Below are 7366 nucleotides of genomic sequence, written 5' to 3'. Positions count from 1 at the left end.
GGACATAGTGACGGACTCCATCCTAGCTGGAGGGTGCTTCTCATCTTATCTGCCAACATAGACAGGGCTCTAACTCCTCTAGCTCCACAATGAAATAGGGTGCAGGCCAGGCAGCAGGCTATTAGCCAGCCTGCCAGCATAGTGGAGTCTGCCACTAGCATAGTCAGTGTAGTCAGCTCAGCTATCACCATTGAGACCGTGTCTGTGCCTCGACCTAGGTTGGGCAAAACTAAACATGGCTGTGTTCGCCTTAGCAATCTCACTAGGATAAAGACCACCTCCATTCCTGTCATTACTGAAAGAGATCATGATACCTCACATCTCAAAATAGGGCTACTTAATGTTAGATCCCTTACTTCAAAGGCAATTATAGTCAATGAACTAATCACTGATCATAATCTTGATGTGATTGGCCTGACTGAAACATGGCTTAAGCCTGATGAATTTACTGTGTTAAATGAGGCCTCACCTCCTGGCTACACTAGTGACCATATCCCCGTGCATCCCGCAAGGCGAGAGGTGTTGCTAACATTTGCTGATAGCAAATTTCAATTTACAAAAAAATGACGTTTTTCGGTCTTTTGAGCTTCTAGTCATGAAATCTATGCAGCCTACTCAATCACTTTTTATAGCTACTGTTTACAGGCCTCCTGGGCCATATACAGCGTTTCTCACTGAGTTCCTGAATTCCTATCAGACCTTGTAGTCATTGCAGATAATATTCTAATCTTTGGTGACTTTAATATTCACATGGAAAAGTCCACAGACCCACTCCAAAAGGCTTTTGGAGCCATCATCGACTCAGTGGGTTTTGTCCAACATGTCTCTGGACCCACTCACTGTCACAGTCATACGCTGGACCTAGTTTTGTCCCATGGAATAAATGTTGTGGATCTTAATGTTTTTCCTCATAATCCTGAACTATCGGACCACCATTTTATTACGTTTCCAATTGCAACAAATAATCTGCTCAGACATTTACATTTACATTTAAGTCATTTAGCAGACGCTCTTATCCAGAGCTGACTTACAAATTGGTGCATACACCTTATGACAACCAGTGGAACAGCCACTTGCATCTAAATCTTGTTGGGGGGGAGTGAGAAGGGGGGGGTGAGAAGGATTACTTACCCTTACCTACCCTATACCCAGACCCCAACCAAGGAACATCCAAAAGTCGTGCTATAAATTCACAGACAACACAAAGATTCCTTGATGCCCTTCCAGACTCCCTCTGCCTACCCAAGGACGCCAGAGGACAAAATCCGTTAACCACCTAACTGAGGATCTCAATTTAACCTTGTGCAATACCCTAGATGCAGTTGCACCCTAAAAACTAAAAAAATGTCTCATAAGAAACTAGCTCCCTGGTACACAGAGAATACCCGAGCTCTGAAGCAAGCTTCCAGAAAATTGGAACGGAAATGGCGCCACACCAAACTGGAAGTCTTCCGACTAGCTTGGAAGGACGGCATCCGTACAGTACCGAAGAGCCCTTACTGCTGCTCGATCGTCCTATTTTTCTAACTTAATTGAGGAAGAATAAGAACAATCCAGAAATTCTTTGATACTGTGTAAAGCTAACTAAAAGCAGGCATTCCCCAAGAGAGGATGACTTTCACTAGCAGTGATAAATTCATGAACTTCTTTGAGGAAAGATTATGATTATTGAAAACAAATTACGGACTCCTCTTTACAAACCTGCGTATTCCTCCAAGCCTCGGATTGTCCTGAGGTCTGCAACTCTGCCAGGACCCTAGGATCAAGAGAGACGGCTCAAGTGTTTAATACTATATCTCTTGACACAATGATGAAAATAATCATGGCCTCTAAACCTTCAAGCTGTATACTATGGACCCTATTCCAACTAAACTACTGAAGGAGCTGCTTCCTGTGCTTGGCCCTCCTATGTTGAACATAATAAACGGCTCTCTATCCACTGGATGTGTACCAAACTCACTAAAAGTGGCAGTAATAAAGCCTCTCTTGAAAAAAACCAAACCTTGACCCAGAAATATAAAAAACTATCGGCCTATATCGAATCTTCCATTCCTCTCAAGATTTTAGAAGGCTGTTGCGCAGCAACTCACTGCCTTCCTGAAGACAAACAATGTATACGAAATGCTTCAGTCTGGTTTTGGAGCCATCATAGCACTGAGACGGCACTTGTGAAGGTGGTAAATGACATTTTAATGGCATCGGACAGAGCTCTGCATCTGTCCTCGTGCTCCTAGACCTAGTGCTGCTTTGATACCATCGATCACCACATTCTTTTGGAGAGATTGGAAACCCAAATTGGTCTACACGGACATGTTCTGGCCTGGTTTGGGTCTTATCTGTCTGAAGATATCAGTTTGTCTCTGTGAATGGTTTTTGTCCTCTGACAAATCAACTGTACATTTTCGGTGTTCCTCAAGGTTCTGTTTAGGACCACTATTGTTTTCACTATATATTTACCTCTTGGGATGTTATTCGAAAACATAATGTAAACTTTCACTGCTATGCGGATGACACACAGCTGTACATTTCAATGAAACATGGTGAAGCCCCAAAATTGCCCTGCAGCTAGAAGCATGTGTTTCAGACATAAGGAAAGTGGATGGCTGCAAACTTTCTACTATTAAACTCGGACAAAACAGAGATGCTTGTTCTAGGTCCCAAGAAACAAGAGATCTTCTGTTGAATCTGACAATTAATCTTAATGGTTGTACAGTCGTCTCAAATAAAACTGAAGGACCTCGGCGTTACTCTGGACCCTGATCTCTCTTTTGAAGAACATATCAAGACCATTTCGAGGACAGCTTTTTTTTCCATCTACGTAACATTGCAAAAATCAGAAACTTTCTGTTAAAATGATGCAGAAAAAATTAATCCATGCTTTTGTCACTTCTAAGTTTAGACTACTGCAATGCTCTATTTTCCGGCTACCGGATAAAGCACTAAATAAACTTCAGTTAGTGCTAAATACGGCTGCTAGAGTCCTGACTAGAACCAAAAAATTTGATCATATTACTCCAGTGCTAGCCCTCTCTACTGGCTTCCTGTCAAAGCAAGGGCTGATTTCAAGGTTTCTGCTAACCTACAAAGCATTACATGGGCTTGCTCCTACCTACCTCTCTGATTGGTCTGCCGTACATACCTACACGTACGCTACGGTCACAAGACGCAGGCCTCCTAATTGTCCCCTAGAATTTCTAAGCAAACAGCTGGAGGCAGGGCTTTCTCCTATAGAGCTCCATTTTTTATGGAACCGGTCTGCCTACCCATGTCAGAGGCAAACTCGGTCTCAACCTTTAAGTCTTGCTGAAGACTCATCTCTTCCAGTGGGTCATATGATTGAGTGTGAGTCTGGCCCAGGAGTGGGAAGGTGAACGGAAAGGCTCTGGAGCAACGAACCGCCCTTGCTGTCTCTGCCTGGCCGGTTCCCCTCTTTCCACTGGGATTCTCTGCCTCTAGCCCTGTTACGGGGCTGAGTCACTGGCTTGCTGGGGCTCTCTCGTGCCGTCCCTGGGGGGTGCGTCACCTGGAGATGGAGTTGATTCACTGTTGTTGGTCGGCCTGTCTGGGTGCCCCCCACTGGGTTGTGCCGTGGCGGAGATCTTTGTGGGCCTCAGCAGGTGTCTCCAGGATGGTAAGTTGGTGGTTGAAGATATCCCTCTAGTGGTGTGGGGGCTGTGCTTTGGCAAGTGGGTGGGGTTATATCCTTCCTGTTTTGGCCCTGTCGGGGGTGTCCTCGGATGGGGGCCACAGAGTAATGCGGCCCCTCCTGTCTCAGCCTCCAGTATTTATGCTGCAGTAGTTTATGTGTCGGGGGCTAGGGTCAGTTTGTTATATCTGATACTTCTCCTGTCCTATTCGGTGTCCTGTGTGAATCTAAGTGTGCGTTCTCTGAATTCTCTCCCTTCTCTCTTTCTTTCTCTCTCTCCGGAGGACCTGAGCCCTAGGACCATGCCCCAGGACTACCTGACATGATGACTCCTTATGTCCCCAGTCCACCTGGCCATGCTGCTGCTCCAGTTTCAACTAGCCTGGGCCCTGGACCATGTCCAGGACTACCTGACATGAGGACTCCTTGCTGTCCCCAGTCCCACCTGGCCCATGCTCCTGCTCCAGTTCCAGCTGTTCTGCCTTACTATTATTCAACCATGCTGGTCATTTATGAACATTTGAACATCTTGGCCACATTCTGTTATAATCTCCCACCCGGCACAGCCAGAGGGACTGGCCACCCCCATATGCTCTCTCTAATTCTCTCTTTCTTTCTCTCTCTCGGAGGACCTGAGCCCTAGGACCATTGCCCCAGGACTACCCACCTGACATGATGCCTTATTATTATTCGCTCCTTGCTGTCTTGGTCATGTTCTGTTATAATCTCCCTGGCAGTCCACCTGACTGTTCCTCTCTAGCTGGTTTGGCCTTTCAGTTTTCAACTGTTCTGCCTGTTTGAGGTTTTATTATTTCGACCATGCTGGTCATTTATGAACATTTCAAGGTTTCTTCCAGAACATCTTGGTCATGTTCTGTTATAATCTCTACCCCCTGTCTGCATCAGCTCAGAACGCCCTTTTATCTCCTGGAGGGGTTTCTGGACATGCACCATCTTCCTGGTCCACCCCCAACCATAGCCGGTTCCTCTCTGGATCTAGGTTTCTTCTAGGTTTTTCTCAGAACACTTTTCTCCTGGCAGTCAGGTTTCTGGGAGTTTTCCTAGCCACCGTGCTTTTACACCTCGTCATCCTGTTTGCTGTTTGGGGTTTAGGCTGGGTTTTCTGTACAGCACTTTGAGATACCCTCATCTGATGTACGGGCTATATAAATAAATTTGATTTGATTTGATTTGATTTTCTCAAGATACCCTGTCTCCTGGATCTAGTCAGGTTTCTCCAGACATACCCTGTCTCAGGATCTAGTCAGGTTTCTCAGAACATACCCTGTCTCCTGGATCTAGTCAGGTATCTCAGAACATACCCTGTCTCCTGGATCTAGTCAGGTTTCTCCAGGACATACCCTGTCTCCTGGATCTAGTCAGGTTTCTCAGAACATACCCTGTCTCTGGATCTAGTCAGGTTTCTCAGAACATACCTGTCTCCTGGATCTAGTCAGGTTTCTCCAGAACATACCCTGTCTCCCGGATCTAGTCAGGTTTCTCAGAACATACCCTGTCTTCTGGATCTAGTCAGGTTTCTCAGAACATACCCCTGTCTCCTGGATCGAGTCAGGTTTCTCAGAACATACCCTGTCTCCTGGATCTAGTCAGGTTTCTCAGAACATACCCTGTCTCCTGGATCTAGTCAGGTTTCTCAGAACATACCCTGTCTCCTGGATCTAGTCAGGTTTCTCAGAACATACCCTGTCTCCCGGATCTAGTCAGGTTTCTCAGAACATACCCTGTCTCCTGGATCTAGTCAGGTTTCTCAGAACATACCCTGTCTTCTGGATCTAGTCAGGTTTCTCAGAACATACCCTGTCTCCTGGATCTAGTCAGGTTTCTCAGAACATACCCTGTCTCCTGGATCTAGTCAGGTTTCTCAGAACATACCCTGTCTCCTGGGTCTAGTCAGGTATCTCAGAACATACCCTGTCTCCAGGATCTAGTCAGGTTTCTCAGAACATACCCTGTCTCCTGGATCTAGTCAGGTATCTCAGAACATACCCTGTCTCCTGGATCTAGTCAGGTTTCTCAGAACATACCCTGTCTCCTGGATCGAGTCAGGTTTCTCAGAACATACCCTGTCTCCTGGATCTAGTCAGGTTTCTCAGAACATACCCTGTCTCCTGGATCTAGTCAGGTTTCTCAGAACATACCCTGTCTCCCGGATCTAGTCAGGTTTCTCAGAACATACCCTGTCTTCTGGATCTAGTCAGGTTTCTCAGAACATACCCTGTCTCCTGGGTCATGTCAGGTTTCTCAGAACATACCCTGTCTCCTGGATCTAGTCAGGTTTCTCAGAACATACCCTGTCTCCTGGATCTAGTCAGGTTTCTCAGAACATACCCTGTCTCCTGGATCTAGTCAGGTTTCTCAGAACATACCCTGTCTCCTGGATCTAGTCAGGTTTCTCAGAACATACCCTGTCTCCTGGGTCTAGTCAGGTTTCTCAGAACATACCCTGTCTCCTGGATCTAGTCAGGTTTCTCAGAACATACCCTTTCTCCTGAATCTAGTCAGGTTTCTCAGAACATACCCTGTCTCCTGGATCTAGTCAGGTTTCTCAGAACATACCCTGTCTCCCGGATCTAGTCAGGTTTCTCCAGAACATACCCTGTCTCCCGGATCTAGTCAGGTTTCTCCATGTACCTGTCTCCTGGATCTGATCCCAATTTCTCAGAACATACCCCTGTCTCTGGATCTAGTCAGGTTTCTCAGAACATACCCTATCTCTGGATCTAGTCAGGTTTCTCAGGGAACATACCCTGTCTCCTGGATCTAGTCAGGTTTCTCAGAACATACCCTGTCTGGGTCCAGGTTTCTCAGAACATACCCTGTCTCCTGGATCTAGTCAGAAACATACCCTGTCTCCTGAATCTAGTCAGGTTTCTCCAGAACATACCCTGTCTCCTGGATCTGAGTCAGGTTTCTCCTGTCTCCTGGATCTAGTCAGGTTTCTCAGAACATACCCTGTCTCAGGATCTAGTCAGGTTTCTCAGAACCCTCTGTCTCCTGGGTCTAGTCAGGTTTCTCAGAACCTTACCTGTCTCCTGGATCTAGTCAGGTATCTCCCAGGCCTTACCTGTCTCCTGGATCCTAGTCAGGTTTCTCAGAACATACTCTGTCTCCTGGGTCTAGTCAGGTAATACCAGAACGCACCCTGTCTCCAGATCCTGAGTCAGGGGTTTCTCAGAACATACCCTGTCTCCTGCGGATCTAGTCAGGTTTCTCAGAACATACCCTGTCTCCTGGATCTAGTCAGGTATCTCAGAACATACCCTGTCTCCTGGATCGAGTCAGGTTTCTCAGAACATACCCTGTCTCCTGGATCTAGTCAGGTTTCTCAGAACATACCCTGTCTCCTGGATCTAGTCAGGTTTCTCAGAACATACCCTGTCTCCTGGATCTAGTCAGGTTTCTCAGAACATACCCTGTCTCCTGGATCTAGTCAGGTTTCTCAGAACATACCCTGTCTCCTGGATCTAGTCAGGTTTCTCAGAACATACCCTGTCTCCTGGATCTAGTCAGGTTTCTCAGAACATACCCTGTCTCCTGGATCTAGTCAGGTTTCTCAGAACATACCCTGTCTCCTGGATCTAGTCAGGTTTCTCAGAACATACCCTGTCTCCTGGATCTAGTCAGGTTTCTCAGAACATACCCTGTCTCCTGGATCTAGTCAGGTTTCTCAGAACATACCCTGTCTCCAGGATCTAGTCA

At 46.5% G+C, this 7366-nt stretch overlaps 1 long non-coding RNA gene across 3 annotated transcripts; it reads left to right on the top strand.

The window, feature by feature from the left end:
- The first annotated feature begins 4905 nt into the window (after positions 1-4905).
- Positions 4906-5831, top strand: LOC127920406 (uncharacterized). 3 transcript variants are annotated; one of them, XR_008106166.1, is made up of 4 exons: positions 4906-4990; positions 5258-5333; positions 5448-5637; positions 5676-5831. It is a non-coding gene; the product is annotated as an uncharacterized LOC127920406 (long non-coding RNA). The 3 variants fall into 3 exon arrangements; XR_008106167.1 differs by lacking the exon at positions 4906-4990 and having other exon boundaries at positions 5196-5333; positions 5486-5637; XR_008106165.1 differs by lacking the exon at positions 4906-4990 and having other exon boundaries at positions 5196-5333.
- Positions 5832-7366: the final 1535 nt, after the last annotated feature.

This window comes from Oncorhynchus keta, unplaced genomic scaffold (assembly GCF_023373465.1).
Source record: "Oncorhynchus keta strain PuntledgeMale-10-30-2019 unplaced genomic scaffold, Oket_V2 Un_contig_19399_pilon_pilon, whole genome shotgun sequence".
NCBI lineage: Eukaryota > Metazoa > Chordata > Actinopteri > Salmoniformes > Salmonidae > Oncorhynchus > Oncorhynchus keta.
Note: the sequence above shows the minus strand (reverse complement) of the source record. Positions and strands in the feature narration are given on the sequence as shown.